The 16014-nt window shown below is 43.9% G+C and overlaps 1 pseudogene; it reads right to left on the reverse strand.

The window, feature by feature from the left end:
- Positions 1-2505: 2505 nt before the first annotated feature.
- LOC134372466 (E3 ubiquitin-protein ligase CBL-like) overlaps positions 2506-16014 on the reverse strand; it is a 69091-nt pseudogene continuing 55582 nt past the window's right edge.

Raw genomic sequence — 16014 nt, forward strand, 5'->3', positions numbered from 1 at the left:
TGTTAACTTCATGTATAGGACGATCAAGGTATGGGGCCAGTATGGCCATCAGTGACACAAAGGACGTTGACGGGATATTTTGCAGCACTATGTCTCTCATGCTGCCTGTAAAATTTTCATCTTCTGGGCCACGAGTGTTCAGATTAGACATGGACTGCCATATTCCCAGCTCCTGAATTGTTTGTACTAACAGCATACATTTGCCATCTACTAACAATCTTGGGTAGTTCTCCAGCATTTTCCCCCACAGTTCAGGCAGCTGCACTCACCCAGTCCATTAAGGAGCAATTACCTGGCCCTTGTGCATATCTGTGGCTATTCTGTAGCCACTGCCTCAGGGACAGGTGTATGGTAATGGTGGTCAACTTTTCCACCTCCTCATGAGAGCACAACACACTATGCACCCCTAGGTCCTATAACCACAGCAGTCAAGCAGCCAGGGGCTCCCCCCATTTCTGCCAGAACTCTCTCCCCAAGTCAACCAATTCAACCTGAGTATATGGGACATAGGTGGTGAATTGGGTCACCTGTGGATTGCCCACTGGCTGTCCACCCGATCCCATAGGCTGCTTGCATTTCATTTTCTGATGCACAAAAGGTCATGCCTGGAGACGCACGGTCTCCCCCAACTCACCACTGGCCTCACCGTTCTCCCTGGTGAGAGAAGCAGGAGTGGCCAGTCACTGCATGTTATCCTCCAGGACATTTTTCCGTGCTTATAACAACTCTTTCTGTTGCAAATCTTTTTTTTTTTTTTTTTTAAGTTTTATTTTGTCGATATACATTGTGGCTGATTATTGCTCCCCATCACCAAAACCTCCCTCCCTTCTCCCTCCCCCCCCAACAATGTCCTTTCTGTTTGCTTGTCGTATCAACTTCAAGTAGTTGTGGTTGTTATATCTTCTCCCCCCCCCCGGTTTTTGTGTGTGTGTGTGTGTGTGTGAATTTATATATTAATTTTTAGCTCCCACCAATCAGTGAGAACATGTGGTATTTCTCTGTTGCAAATCTTGATCAGCACTGGATTCATCATCTTCCGTGGTGTGAGAAGAGGGATGGCCAGTAGCTGCACATCATCCTCCAGGACAATTATCCATGCTTCCAGCAATTCTGCTTTCTTCTTCAAATCTCATTCAGTTTGCAGCATAGTGAGCAGTCTCCAAGCTCCGGTCAGCAGAAAAATGGACACCAGGCACCACATGCTCAAGGACAGCCACACTTCATCCCCCTCCCAAGGGGCTCTCTGCTGTGGTGCCTGGTCTATGCTGCCTTGCAGTATAATGAGCAGCAACCAGATCCTGGTCAACAGGAAAGTGGCCATAGGGCACAACAAATTCAAAAGTAGCCATATTTCCTCCTCCTCCCAAGGGCTTTTGGCTCCTGTACCTACTCAGGATCCTGCCAGCTACACCAATTGTAGAGCTAGGGCTGGGTCTGGAGCTCACAGACCCCTCAAGGCCATTGTCCAGACTGGTTCACAAACCCTTCACATGCACGTCTATGAGCCAGGTAACAGGAAAGATGTCCTTGGAACCTTGGTTGAAGGAATAAGTTTTATTCAGTGCACACATGCATGCGTGCACACACACACGTGTGCACACACACACATGTCTGAGAGCTAGGCAGTCCAAAGAGAAACTTGGAGCAGCTGCCAGCAAAGTAAACATGCTCTATTTTTAGACACGAGTTCTGCTGAGCCACTGCTTCACACACTGAAGTACACAGAAGAGTAGCAACAAGCTATAAAGATACATGGCGTGCCTGCACACGAACTCCACCCCTACACACCTTGTTTACAAAGAATGTGCTGCACCACCCCCAACAGGACCTAAGGTGAGGGGGCATGACTTAAACTACTCTATTTTCCTCACACTGGGAATGAGCCTTCCCAGTACTGAGGAACCAGTATATAGAAAAGTAAGACTTTTTCAGTCAGAAACTTCATCATCAATGCTTTCATGAGGAATGTTTTAATAAAAAAAAAAGGGAACTATACACAAGAAGTTCTCTACAAGTATTCATAGCCTTGAAGAGAAGTCTCATGACAGGTGAGACATCCTTTTCCTAACAAAAGTATGTAAGTCTTTAAAATTGTTGATGTATCAATTGATGTATAGCTTGTTAACTCTAAATAAGGCACCTGTTGTCAATCAACTGTTAAGACAATAAATAAATGTTTTTTGTCCCTCTGCCATTCCAGCTGTGTACCAAACATTGTCTTCCATCATGTCAAATGGTTTGGTTCCAAATTAACTCTTTCATTGGCCTGACATTGTAGATGACCCACTATTGGGAGCCATTCCAGGGCAATCCCAGCCCTCTGTGCATCAGCCGGCTCCTACTCAGTTTACATCCTGACAAGCAGTGCAGGCTAAATCTCTGAGAGAGGCATTAGCTCTCCTGCTCTGAATGCTCCCTCAAGTGCAATAGATACTCCTCCACAACATGCCCAGGAGGAAACAGTGAGCTATAGCCTGAGGCTTCCACAGGGACCCCTCGGGATGGCTAATTAGACATGACCAAAGCTTCCTGCATGTCCTAGTATAGGAGTACCCGATTCATGAGGTTCTCGATCTCACTGGAGAGCTGAGGCAAGGTAGGCAGAAGCAGCCACAGCACCGTTCCCTTGCTAACAGCTATCTGCTCATCATTTAGAGTTGATTCTCTGAGGAAATGATTTGGGGAGGGCCTTTCAGGAACTTGAGAAACCTCAGTGAAGTTCGTTTGGGGATGACCATCTAGAGATAATCAGCTAAAGAAGGAGCTGACATTAGAGATATCTGAGGGCGTTCAGGGGGCCAGCTCTGATGGCATGGCTGGCTTGGGGACGTCATATCCATCATGTTCACTTTCTGATTCCTCACAGCATAGGCTATGGCCAAATTCCCTTCACCAAAGGTGCAGTTCTCAAGGACAGGTGGTGACCGGTACTGTTATGCACTGTTTCGCATGTACAGCTATTCAAACTGCTAGTCACAGTCATATGCTTGTGAACTCTGGTTTGTCTCCAAAAGCCATTTGAGGCCCCTCAGGCCTAGAGGAGGGAGTCATATACTCTGTATTCCCCACTTTCGTACAGCTCCCCAGGTGGCAGTTCTGGCACAGGAAGAGGTCTGGCAGCCAGAGAAAAAATGCCATTAGTAGATGGGGAAGGTTTGATTTTGGGGTGTTCACACTCTGGACCTGCTAATGGGCTGCTATTCATATTCATGGAGGTATCCAGACTGAATATGCTCCCAAGCCTGGGCACATCTACCCTGGGCTCTGTTTGTGAGGGCAATGGAAATGATTGCCAGTTGTTTAATTCTCTTCTTGTTCAAGGGTCACTATGGATTGGGGCAGCCATGAGTCCTTAAGGTGGCTGGGGGTTAAGGGGCATTTTATCCCTGAATGGACAGTCTCCTGGTATACAAGGTAGGGGGCCTTTCTGAGGCCGGGTTTCCACTCCAACAGAATATGGTTGGTCTGGAGGGTGTGGTGGTGGAAGATCTCGAAGTGTGGAAGGTATTGGAAGTGGTTTGTCATTATGAAGGGAGCCAGAAGCAGTTTCAAGGGCAGGGACACTTGAAGGAATAGATACTCACTGTTGTGGGGATTTAGGAGAAGGCAGAAAGACCCCAGGCCATGCAATAAGCAGCGAAGTGATGTGTGATGTGTCTTTTCACAGTTTGGTGCCCCACCAGGTATGGTGGGAACCAGTTTAAATATAATTTCTTGTTCCTATTTTTTTAAATTGAATCATAGTTGATTACACATGTTTTGGGGATTCAGTGTTGACATATGTTGATCAAATCAATATTATAGTATGTATGTTGTAACAAATTGTACTTACTCTTTATGTCCCTTGTCCAATCTCTCCTTATCCCCCCCTTTCCCCCCAACCACTGATAGCCCTAGATTTTTTCTCTCCTTCTGAAAGAATAATGGTTACTCTGTTGATTTGTTGCCTAGATGATCTGTCCAATGCTGAGAGGTGTGATCAGATCCCCCAATATTATCATAGAGCAGATATTTCTTCTGTCACTCTGAAATGGGCTTTGTGGGGAGAGACATCTTCTTTTGTCTCTGCTGGTGACTCTCCTTGTGTCAGTGCACTCCAGTGGCTGGTGGACCATCTGTGTGGTAGTTGTGATGTCTAGCCGCTTTTGTGGCAGCCATGGTTACTGTGGTGGCTGTGGTGGGCCACCCACATGGAGGTGGTTTTTGGCATGCTGCTTGGCTCTGGTGGTGTGCCTGATTGGGGGGGTCTGGTCCCCAGCTCAATGCCCTGGGCCCCTGGGTGGGGCCCTGAGGTGCTGGCAGTGTGCCTGGTTGTGGGCAGGGGGGGTTCTGGTGACTGGCTCCTTGCCCTGGGCCCCTGGGTGGGACCCTGAGGTTCTGACAGTGTGCCTGGTTGTGGGCAGGGGGTCAGTCAGGTCCTGGGCATGGCCAAGGCACAGTAAATATACTTTCTTGATCCCAGAACCTCAACTATGTGGACAGTGGTTACACTTGACAGGATGATTTGTTATAGCACAACTTACATATTTCAAGTGGAAAAAATTAGTAACATTTACAGTATCTCAAAATAGATTGCCTTTGAATGGGAACTCAAAAGGCAGGATATGTAGTGGTGAGCCAATCAGAGGTCATGGAGGCAAAGGCCCTCCTAGTCGGGTCCACTTTTCTCTAGTAAAACTGTTGCAGGACAGACTGCTGAGAAACCAAGTGTTACTCGGAGGATTGGAGAACTCAAAGATTTATTACACCGGTGGGTCCAGAGGAGTTCACATTCCAAAGTCTGAGCCCAGACTCAGGCCTGCAAAGGGTTATATAGGTTACATTGTTCCAGGGTTTTAGTTTTTGTTCTCTCAGAATCCATGCAGTGGGGACCAAGCTGATACAAAAGGTGGTCATTGTTGCAAAAAAAAAAAAAAAGCAAAAATACAACTGCAAAACAAAAAGTGGAAGAACAGGTACAGGTTTAAGTTTTTCTGGGCTTGTCCATATCATTCCACCCTGGATGCTCTCTTCTAATTCTTTAAGTGAGCATCATATTCAGGCTCTTTGCCGTTGATAGGGATATGGAGTAGTGACAATCAGGGCACATGGGGGCATTACTGGGGGAGCCAGGGCGTGGGTCAGGAGTCATAATGGTGCCCTTCATTGAGTGGTCCCAAGTGATGCCTACCTGGGTACTTTTCTAATGAAGATCTGCAAGGGAAAGAAATAATGTGGTACACACAGCAGAAAATTAAAACAAAGGTAAGGATCGTCAATCCCAAAAAATACAGTCCAATAAATTTTGCAGAGGTGCACTCCCTCGTCAGAGATCCTCAAGCTTCAGCTGTGTGTTGACTGGTCAGCTTCTGCAGTGACCAGGGCAGGGCTGTTGTTTGGTCACCCCTGCAGTTGGGCCTTGAGCAGGTTTGTTGGGTCAGTCTTTATGGTCCAAGGCATTGTGTCATCTGGTGTGGTAGCCCTTTTGACCTGTGTGTGGGGGATCCAGGGCATGAGATCTGTAACTTTAGTAGCTGTGGGAGTGGTTAGAACAACCATGTGGGGGTCTGTCCAGACAGTCTGGAAAGGCCTCTTTTTCCAGTCTTTGACCCAGACCATCTCCCCAGGCTGATGGGGCTGTGTCCAGTTCCCTAACAGGATAGGGACCCGTTCTAGTACTTCTCTTGTGATCTGACAGAGAGTTTTCCTAGAGCTTGCAATTGTTGGGATAGCCCTAGTTCTCTTACTCCTGGGGATTTCCCTTCAGCTTGGCTACAATTGGGGGTGGCCTCCCATACATGATTTCATAAGGGGAATACCCCAAAGGCCCTAGCATGCATCAGGCCTGGAGTAAGGCTAAGGGTAGCATGTCAACCCAAGGATTAAAACCAGGAGGTACTTACAGCCTCTGAGTCATTTTACTTCAGTGCAGTCTACTACTAAGTCCTCGAATGGTGCAGTCCTGGCGGCTTGTGCCTGGAGGCAGCTTGGGTTTTTGTCTGCCATTCTTCTGGGCGCATGTTGGACTTAGGTAACTGATCTGGGCACACAGCGAAGGGAAACTGATTATAAAGTAGTATCTGCTCAGTGTGGTTTCGAGAGTTGTTTTTTCCCAATGGGTCATCTTGTGATATTGTGGCATCAGCCGGTAGGCCAACTGCTGGGGAACCGTCCCTCCTCGGTCTTTCTCCCCCTTTTGCTAGCTTCCCGTTGAGCTCCTTCCTTTGTGTACCTCGGGTGTTGTGTTGTTTCTGGTACCAACATGATTTTGGCAGGATCACCTAAGTCCACAGCAGGCTTTGTTTGGGTGGCTGCTCTCTTGGCCCTTTGGTCTGCCAGCTGGTTTCCTTTACTGATTTTGTCAGTCCCTTTCTGGTGTCCTTTGCAGTGTATGATGGCCATTTAAGTTGGCTCCCACACTGCTTCAAGCAGTTGGAGGATCTCTACTTTGTTTTCCTCTTTTATTTATTGAGTCAAAATTGATTATATCTATCTTGGGGGTTCATTATTGAGATATGTTAATCAAATCAATATTACTAGCATATGTATAATTACCGAAAGAAAGTGAGCCGAAATGCTGGGTACTGATCAAGGTTTATTAAAGAGAAAGAATCTGCCAGGCTGCACTCAAAATGGAGAGCAGCTGGGGCTGCCCTCAAAGGGGAGAGCAGTGCCAGGCATTGGGGTGGGAGAGCTTATATCGGTTGTGGGGCACCAAGAAGCTGGCTGATACAATTAAGGAGAAGCATTATAACAATGTGGAAGCTCCACCTGGCTGATAGGACTGGGGTGGAAAATTGCACCCATGTGGAAGCAAAAAGGTTTCTATTTCACAGAAGTCACGAGTCTTCTTGTAAAGGGAAAGGAGGGGATTGGCAGCCATTTTGTGCTTGGCTTTTCCTAAAATGGTGCTGGTTATGTTCAGAACCTATCATTCCTATCTTTTAAGTATAGGGGGAAGGGAAAAAGGGCTAAGGTCTCATTCTTCTGAAGCTATTTCCTGCTGGAGATGGGTGAAGATATGAAAAAGGTAAAAGATATGTTGGCTGGTGAAACAATTAGGTGGTGGGGTATTGGTTTTGTGTGGGGAGGCTATATTCTTCTGGGGAAGGGTTGGCCATTCTCAGGGGCTGATATCCTCCTCCCAGGAACAATTTGGCATCCTTTTGGTTGGTGAAAGACTGCATCTGCTCCTGTAAGAAATTAGAGACACCAAAAGAAGCAAGGACCAGAGAGAGGGTCAGTTCTTGAGGCATTTGGAAAGTTGGGCAAAAGGGGTTAACTTAAAAGGTACATTGCCACAATGAAATTGCTAAGAAGCATCCTACTGATAGGAGGTAAAGGAGTGCCAGGAGAAATCTCTTTATATTGTAACAAATTTTGGGGGGCAGTTGCTGCCAATCCTGTAGTAAGGAAATGTTAGGGACATAGGGTGGTATATACTTACCATGTCCCACAATGGCAATCCCACAATAGCAGGTCAGGACTAGTCTTGGAGTAACTCTTGTGCGAGTGATGCAAAGTGGGCCTGTAAAAGTGAGATGACTGCTGGGGGAAAGATTATTTTTCTTCTGGAATTGGGGAAAGAACAGAGATCTTGGTGGAGGTTTTGGAGATTTTTAGCTTTGCATGTCCTAAAATGGGTGAAATAAAAGGAGGTGTTGGGTGGGGTCTGAACAAGGAGGCCCCTCCAGGTTGTTGTTAACTGGAATTTGGGGTAGAGTCTGTTAGAGAATTTGTCTGTTCTCGGAGAAAATCCCTAATAAGTGAGAGACTAGGGAGGTACTGACCTAAAGGTGATAGACTGGAAGGGAGAGATGTGAACGTGGAGGGTCTGCCATACATAGGCTCAAAGGGGCTGAGGCCTGTTGCTTGTGGGGGGCAGCTCACAAGCGAGTGAGTGTTAAAGGGAGAAGTGTCCAGGGGAGGTGAAGTTCCATGGACAATTTGGTAAGGTGATTGGCTTTTTATCTGAAGATTGAGGCCGATAAGGCATGTGTAGGTTCCATTTAATGTGTAATGTGTGTGCTGTGAGGTGTGTGATTTGGGAAATAAATGCCAGGCTGTTGTCAGGTTGGAGACTGGTAGATAGTCCAAAATGAGGGATGATTTCTGAGGTGAGAGCACTAGTTACTGTTGTAATATCCTCTGAAGTGCAGGGAAAAGCCTCAACCCAACCTGAAAAGGTATCTACTAAGGTTAGAAGATAGCATGCCCTTTTGTGGGGAGGCATGTGAGTAAAGTCAATTTGCCAATCCGGGCCAAGAGTGTACCCTCTGGCCTGGTGGGAGGGAAAGGACCAAACTTGGAGGCCACCTTGATAGGAGGAATGAGTACACAAAGGACAATTTTGAGTGATTTGTTTGAGTAACTTGGCCATGTGGGGAGAGCAAACCTCTATGCAATTATGTTATGATATAGGGATTATGGTATAGGGTTATGATATAGGGATGAGAGTGGCTGGGTTTAGAAGGGGGGCAAGGTTTAAAGGAGAACTGAGAATTTTCAATGAAAGTGAGGTGGATAAGTTGCAAACAAGAAGGGGAGAGAGTCGACATGGCCTTATGGCTGAGAAAGTCTTGAAAATGGTGGGGAGAACAAATGACTGTTGCCCAAAAGCTAATTTAGAGCTTTCTTGTGTTAAAAGGGCAGTTGCTGCCAAGGCCCGTAAACAAGGGGCACATCCTTGAGCTGTGGTGTCTAGTTGTTTACAGAGGTATGCAACCAGGGAGAAAATATCTACTGTCTCTTGTCCCAGGACCGTGACTGCCAGTCCTTGGGTCTCGGTGATGTATAGAACAAAAAGATGAGATAAGTTTGGGAGAGAAAGAGCTGGGGACCAGATGGACTTTCGACTTCTCAGCCTCAGAAACTACTCCTAGCCTGCCCCGCGGCAAGATGGCGGTCTGAAAGCAGCAGCAGCAGTGGAAACTCAAGACTCGGGGGCCCCAGGGACTGGAAGAAACCTCAGTGCCTACATGGAAAGAAGAAAAGGTAGCGACTTGCCCCAGCCCAACCCCAGAGCGGGCCCCTGGAAAGGTTGGAGCTGCTGCCACTTCCAGTTGGTGATCGCGCGACTCTGAGCCTGCCCGCAGAAGTGGCAGCGGCAGCAGCAGAGGAACCAGCGGCAGCGGCAGCAGCAGAGGAGCTAGTGGCAGCGGCAGCAGTGGAGGAGCCAGCGGCAGCAGCAGCAGCAGTAGCGGCGCCCTCAAGAGCAGCAGAAGTGCTGCCAGCGGTAGCGGTGCCAGCGGCAGCAGCGGGGGAACCGGCACCAGTGATAGCGGCAGCAGCGGCGGGAGCGGGGGAAGCAGTGGCAGTGGAGCCGGCGGCAGTGGTGCAGGCGGCAGCGGCATTTGTGGCGGCAGCAGCAGCAGCTGGGGAAGCGGCGGCAGCAGGAGCAACACCCTGTGGTACTTCCCCGTCACCCAGCAGCCTGGCAGAGTCCAAGCTGACCAGAGATGTGGCTTCCTGGAGAGGCTCAAGACCCGAGGCAACAACACACTCAAGGCACTAGTGGCCAACTGAGTAGTCACTGAGATAGCCATATCAAATTGGTAACCACAGCAACATCCTAGTCAGTCAATAGTGTCAAACCTGTGGACTGTAAAATCCCCTGCCACAGTGAATAAACATCAAAGAAAAGCTACCAGAAATACGAAAAATTAAGTAAGTACACCACCCAAAGACAATAAACGTCAAGCTCTAGATCCTATAGAACAAGAAGCCCTTGAAATGACTGACAAGGAATTTCAAGTGATAATTCTAAGGAAACTGAATGAGATACAAGAAAACTCAGCTAGACATCATGATGAAATGACGAAAAGTATACAGGACCTGAAAGAGGAAATGTACAAGAAAATCTATGCCCTGAAAAAATAATGTAGCAGAACTTGCTGAACTGAAGAAGTTATTCAGCAAAATAAAAAACACAATGGAGAGTTTAACCAGCAGGCTTGTGGAAGTTGAAGAGAGAACCTCTGAACTTGAAGATGGGCTGTTTGAAATAACACAAGCAGACAACAACAAAAAAAAAGAAAAAAAAGGCATTGAAGAAAATCTGAGAGAGCTATCAGACAACCTTAAGTGCTCAAATATCCTAGTCATGGGTATCCCAGGAGGGGAGGAAAAGGGAGATTGCATTGAAACCATATTCAACAAAATAGTGGCAGAAAATTTCCCAGGTATAGGAAAAATCACAGATCTTCAGATCCAGGTGGCTCAATGATCTCCAAACGTATTCAACCCAAAAAGGCCTTTTCCAAGACATGTTATAGTCAAATTGGCAAAACTCAAAGACAAAGAGAGAATCTTGAAAGCTGCAAGAGAGAAGGATCAAATCACCTATAAGGGAGCCCCAATCAGGCTAACATCAGACTTTTCATCACAAACCCTAAAAGCCAGAGAGGAATGGGATGATATATTCAAAATACTAAAAGATAGAGATTGTCAGCCAAGAATACTCAACCCTGCAAGGCTATCCTTCTGAAATGAAGGGCAAATAGTATATTTCTCAGACAAACAAAAACTGCGGGAGTTCACTACCACACGACCACCCTTACATGAAATTCTCAAAGGAGTACTGGGTTTGGTTCCTGAAAATTAACTACCACTGCCATAAAAACCCAAGAAAAATCTAAACCCACTAGTATAATAAAAATGGCATTCATGAAGAGAAAACAAACAAACAAAAACGCTATCTACAACCTAAGGAACCAACAAACACAGAAAACAAACAGTAAATCAGAACGCAAGGAACAAAAGATACCTAAGACAACCAAACAACAATCAATGAAGTGCTAGGAATAAATCAACAATTTTCAATAACAGCTCTTAATGTAAAAGGCTTAAATTCTCCAATCAAAAGACACAGACTGGCTGACTGGATTAAAAAGGAGGACCCAACTATATGCTGCCTTCAAGAGACCCAACTCACCCATAAAGACTCACACAGACTAAGAGTGAAAGGATGGAAAAAGATTTACCATGCAAACAGAAAAGAAAAACGAGCTGGAGTAGCTATTCTTATATCTGGCAAAGTAGACTTTAAAGTAAAAACCGTAAAAAGAGACAATGAGGGACACTACTTAATGATAAAAGGACTGATCCATCAAGAAGACAAAACAATCATAAATATGTACGCACCCAATGTTGGAGCTTCCAGATTTATAAAACAAACTCTATTAGACCTGAAGAAGGAAATAGACACTAATAACATAATAGCAGGGGACCTGAACACCCCACTGTCAATATTGGAGAGATCATCTAGGCAAAGAATCAGCAGAGAAACACAAGATCTGAACAATACTCTAGACCAATTGGACATGGCAGATATCTACAGAACATTCCATCCAACAACCTCAAAATATTCATTCTTCTCATCAGCACATGGATCATTCTCCGGGATAGATCACATATTAGGTCATAAATCAAATCTCAACAAATTCAAAAAAATTGGAATTATCCCATGTATTTTCTCAGACCATAATGGATTAAAACAAGAAATCAATAACAAACGAAATTCTGGAAACTATACAAACACATGGAAATTAAACAGCATTCTACTTAATGACATATGGGTCCAAGAAGAAATCAAGCAGGAAATCAAAAAATTTATTGAAACTAATGAAAACAATGATACATCATACCAAAAACTGTGGGATACTGCAAAAGCAGTATTAAGGGGGAAATGTATTGCATTAAATACTCAGCTCAGAAGAATGGAAAGATGGCAAGTGAATAACCTAACATTTCACCATAAAGATCTAGAAAAACAAGAACAATCCAAACCTAAAGTTAGCAGACGGAAAGAAATCATTAAGATCAGAGCAGAACTTAATGAAATTGAAACCCAAAAAACAATACAAAAGTTCAATGAATCAAAAAGTTGGTTTTTTGAAAAGATAAATAAAATTGAAAAGCCATTAGCATGGCTAACAAAAAAAAGAAGAGAGAAGATTCAAATAACAAAAGTTAGAAATGAAAAAGGCGATATTACAACTGATTCATCTGAAATACAAGGAATCATTCGAGACTACTATAAACAACTATACGCCAACAAGTTTGAAAATCTGGAGGAAATGGATAAATTTCTGGACACACACAAGCTCCCAAAACTGAGCCATGAAGATGTAGAAAATCTGAACAGACCAATAACTATAAAGGAGATTGAAGCTGTTATCAGTAAGCTCCCAACAAAGAAAAGCCCAGGACCAGATGGATTCACAGCAGAATTTAACCAAACATTCAAAGAGGAATTGACACCGATTCTTTACAAACTATTCCAAAAGATTGAAACAGAGGCAATTCTCCCAAACTCATTCTATGAAGCAAACATCATCCTGATACCAAAACCAGGTAAAGATATAACCAAAAAAGAAAACTACAGGCTGATATTCTTGATGAATACAGATGCAAAAATCCTCACTAAAATACTAGCAAACAGAAAACAGCATCACATACGTAAAATTATTCACCACGATCAAGTGGGATTCATCCCAGGGATGCAAGGTTGGTTCAACATATGCAAATCAATAAAAGTGATACACCATATCAATAAAATCAAACACAAGGACCATATGATCATCTCTATAGATGCTGAAAAAGCATTTGATAAAATTCAACACTCATTCATGACAAAGACCCTCTCTATAAGTTAGCTATAGACGGAAAGGATCTCAACATAATCAAAGCCATATATGATAAACCCACTGCCAATATCATCCTGAATGAGGAAAAGCTGGAAGCTTTTCCTTTAAGAACAGGAACTAGACAAGGATGCCCACTCTCACCACTCCTATTCAACATAGTGTTGGAAGTACAAGCCAGAGCAATCAGAGAAGAGAAGGAAATAAAGGGCATCCAGATTGGAAAAGATGAAGTCAAACTGTCCCTGTTTGCAGATGACATGATCCTATATATCGAACAGCTTAAAGCCTCTACAAAAAAACTCTTGGAGTTGATAAATGATTTCAGCACAGTAGCAGGATACAAAATCAACACACAAAAATCAGTAGCATTTCTTTTCTCCAATAGTGAACATGCAGAAAGAGAATTCAAGAAAGCCTGCCCATTTACAATAGCCACCAAAAAAATAAAATACTTAGGAATTGAGTTAACCAGGGATGTGAAAAATCTCTATCATGAGAACTACAAACCACTGCTGAGAGAAATTAGAGAGGATACAAGAAGATGGAAAGACATCGCATACTCTTGGATTGGAAGAATCAACATAGTGAGAATGTCCATACTACCCAAAGTGATATACAAATTCAATGCAATTCCCATAAAAATTTCAATGACATTTTTGTCAGAAATGGAAAGAAGTATACAGACATTTATATGGAATAACAAAGGCCATGCATAGCCAAAGGAACGCTGAGCCAAAAAAAAAAAAAAAAAAAAAAGCTGGAGGCATAACACTACCTGACTTAAAACTATACTACAAAGCTATAATAACCAAACAGTATGGTACTGGCATAGAAACAGACACACTGATCAATGAAATAGAATAGAGAATCCAGAAATCAACCCACACACCTATAGCCATCTGATCTTTGACGAAGGCACCAAGCCTATACACAGGGGAAGAGACAGCCTCTTTAGCAAATGGTGCTGGGAGAACTGGATATCAATCAATATGCAGGAGAATGAAACTAGACCCATACCTTTCACCATACACTAAAGTCAACTCAAAATGGATTAAAGAATTAAATATACACCCTGAAACAGTAAAACTCCTTAAAGAAAACATAGGAGAGACACTTCAAGAAATAGAGCTGGACACAGACTTCATGAATACGACCCCCAAATCACAGGCTACGAAAGGAAAAATAAATGGGATTATATCAAACTAAAGAGCTTCTGCACAGCAAAAGAAACAATTAACAGAGTTAAAAGGAAACCAACAGAGTGGGAGAAAATATATGCAAAATATACATCTGACAAAGGATTAATATCCAGAATATACAAGGAACTCAAACAACTTTACAAGAAAAAAACAAGCAACCCTATTAAAAAATGGGCAAAAGAGCTAAGTAGGCATTTCTCTAAGGAAGATATACAAATGGCCAACAGACATATGAAAAAATGCTCAACATCACTCAGCATCCAGGAAATGCAAATCAAAACTACACTGAAATACCATCTCACCCCAGTTAGGATGGCTAAAATCCAAAGACTCTGAATGATAAATGCTGACGAGATTGTGGAGAAAAAGGAACTCTCCTAAATTGTTGGTCGGACTGCAAAATGGTGCAGCCTCTATGGAAAATGGTATGGAGGTTCCTCAAACAATTGCAGATAGATCTGCCATATGACCCAGCTATCCCACTGCTGGGAATATACCCAGACGAATGGAAATCATTAAGTCGAAGGTATACCTGTTCCCCAATGTTCATCACAGCACTCTTTACAGTAGCCAAGAGTTGAAACCAGCCCAAATGTCCGTCATTGGATGAGTGGATACGGAAAATGTGGTACATCTACACAATGGGATACTACTCAGGTATAAAAATGAATGAAATACTTCCATTTGCAACAATATGGATGGACCTTGAGAGAATTATATTAAGTGAAACAAGTCAGGCACAGAAAGAGAAATACCACATGTTCTCACTTATTGGTGGGAGCTAAAAATAAATAAGTTCACACATACAGAAAAAAACAGGGGTGGGGGTGGGGGAAGAAGACATAAAAACTACAATTCCTTGAAGTTGATACGACACACAAACAGAAAGGACATCGTTGGGTGGGAGTGGGGTTTCGGTAATGGGCTACAATAATCAACCACATTGTATATCGACAAAATTAAATAAAAAAAAAAAAGAGGAAATTCTCCTTCATGTTTCAAAAAAAGGAATGAGCTGGGGCTGTGAGAAGAACAGTTTTTTGTTTTTTGTTTTTGTCTTTTTCGTGACCGGCACTCAGCTAGTAAGTGCATTGGCCATTCTTATAGGATCCGAACCCGCGGCGGGAGTGTTGCCGCGCTCCCAGCACCGCACTCTCCCAAGTGCGCCACGGGCTCGGCTCAGAAGAACAGTTTTTAATCGCTGGAAGGGAGAATGAATGGATTTTGTGGGATCAAGGGAATGGCAGGATCCCCTTTGGCTGCCTCATAAGGTGGTTTTCTTAGCATGCCAAAGTTAGGAATCCATAGGTGAAGATACCCTGCACGCCCCAAGAAAGAAAGGATTTTACCCTTTGTGTGGGAGTAGGGAGTTCAGAAATTAGACTCTTGTGATCCACTATCATTTCTCTAGTGTTGGGGGTGAGGTGGACTCCCAAGTAGATGACTGAAGGAGAAGAAATTTGTGTCTTGCTGGGGGACACCCAATATCCCCTGGAGGCCAGGAAATTAAGGAGAACAACAGTGTGGGCCTGTGAATCCTCATAGGAGGGGCTACAAAGGAGGAGATCATCCACATATTGTATTAAACTGCTATAGGTTGGAGGAAGTTCAAGTAAGTCTTGCTAAGGCCTAGCCAAAGAAGTGGGGGCTTTCCTGAAACCCCTGAGGTAGTACTGTCTAGGTGAGTTGTTGGGAGTGATGTGTATCAGGATCAGTCCAAGTGAAGGCAAACAAACTTTGACAGGAAGGGTATAAGGGGATAGAAAAGAAGGCATCTTTGAGGTCAAGTACAGAGAAGAAATGGGTTGTTGTTGGGATTGTGGATAGAAGAGTGTAGGGGTTAGAAACGATTGTGGTTATCGGTAAAATGGCCACATTAATGGTCCTGAGGTCTTGAACTCAATGGTATGAGCTATTAGAATTTTTAACCAGAAGGATAGGTGTATTAAAAGGCAAGTTGGTAGGCCATAAGAGATGAGAAGAAATGTAGAGGATTCACAAAGCAAATGTACTTCAGAGGGCTTGGTTTTCCAAAGCCTTGCAGTTTCAAATATTGACCTTGCAAAGGACAGGAAATTTTCCCCACGCTATTGAGTCTCTGTTGCAAGATAAGAATCGCAACACAGCAAGGCTGCTGGTTCAAAGACAGACAGGTTACTAATTGATATGTAAAGTTACTATAAAGCTGC

Source organism: Cynocephalus volans, chromosome 3, assembly GCF_027409185.1.
Source record: "Cynocephalus volans isolate mCynVol1 chromosome 3, mCynVol1.pri, whole genome shotgun sequence".
Classification (NCBI taxonomy): domain Eukaryota; kingdom Metazoa; phylum Chordata; class Mammalia; order Dermoptera; family Cynocephalidae; genus Cynocephalus; species Cynocephalus volans.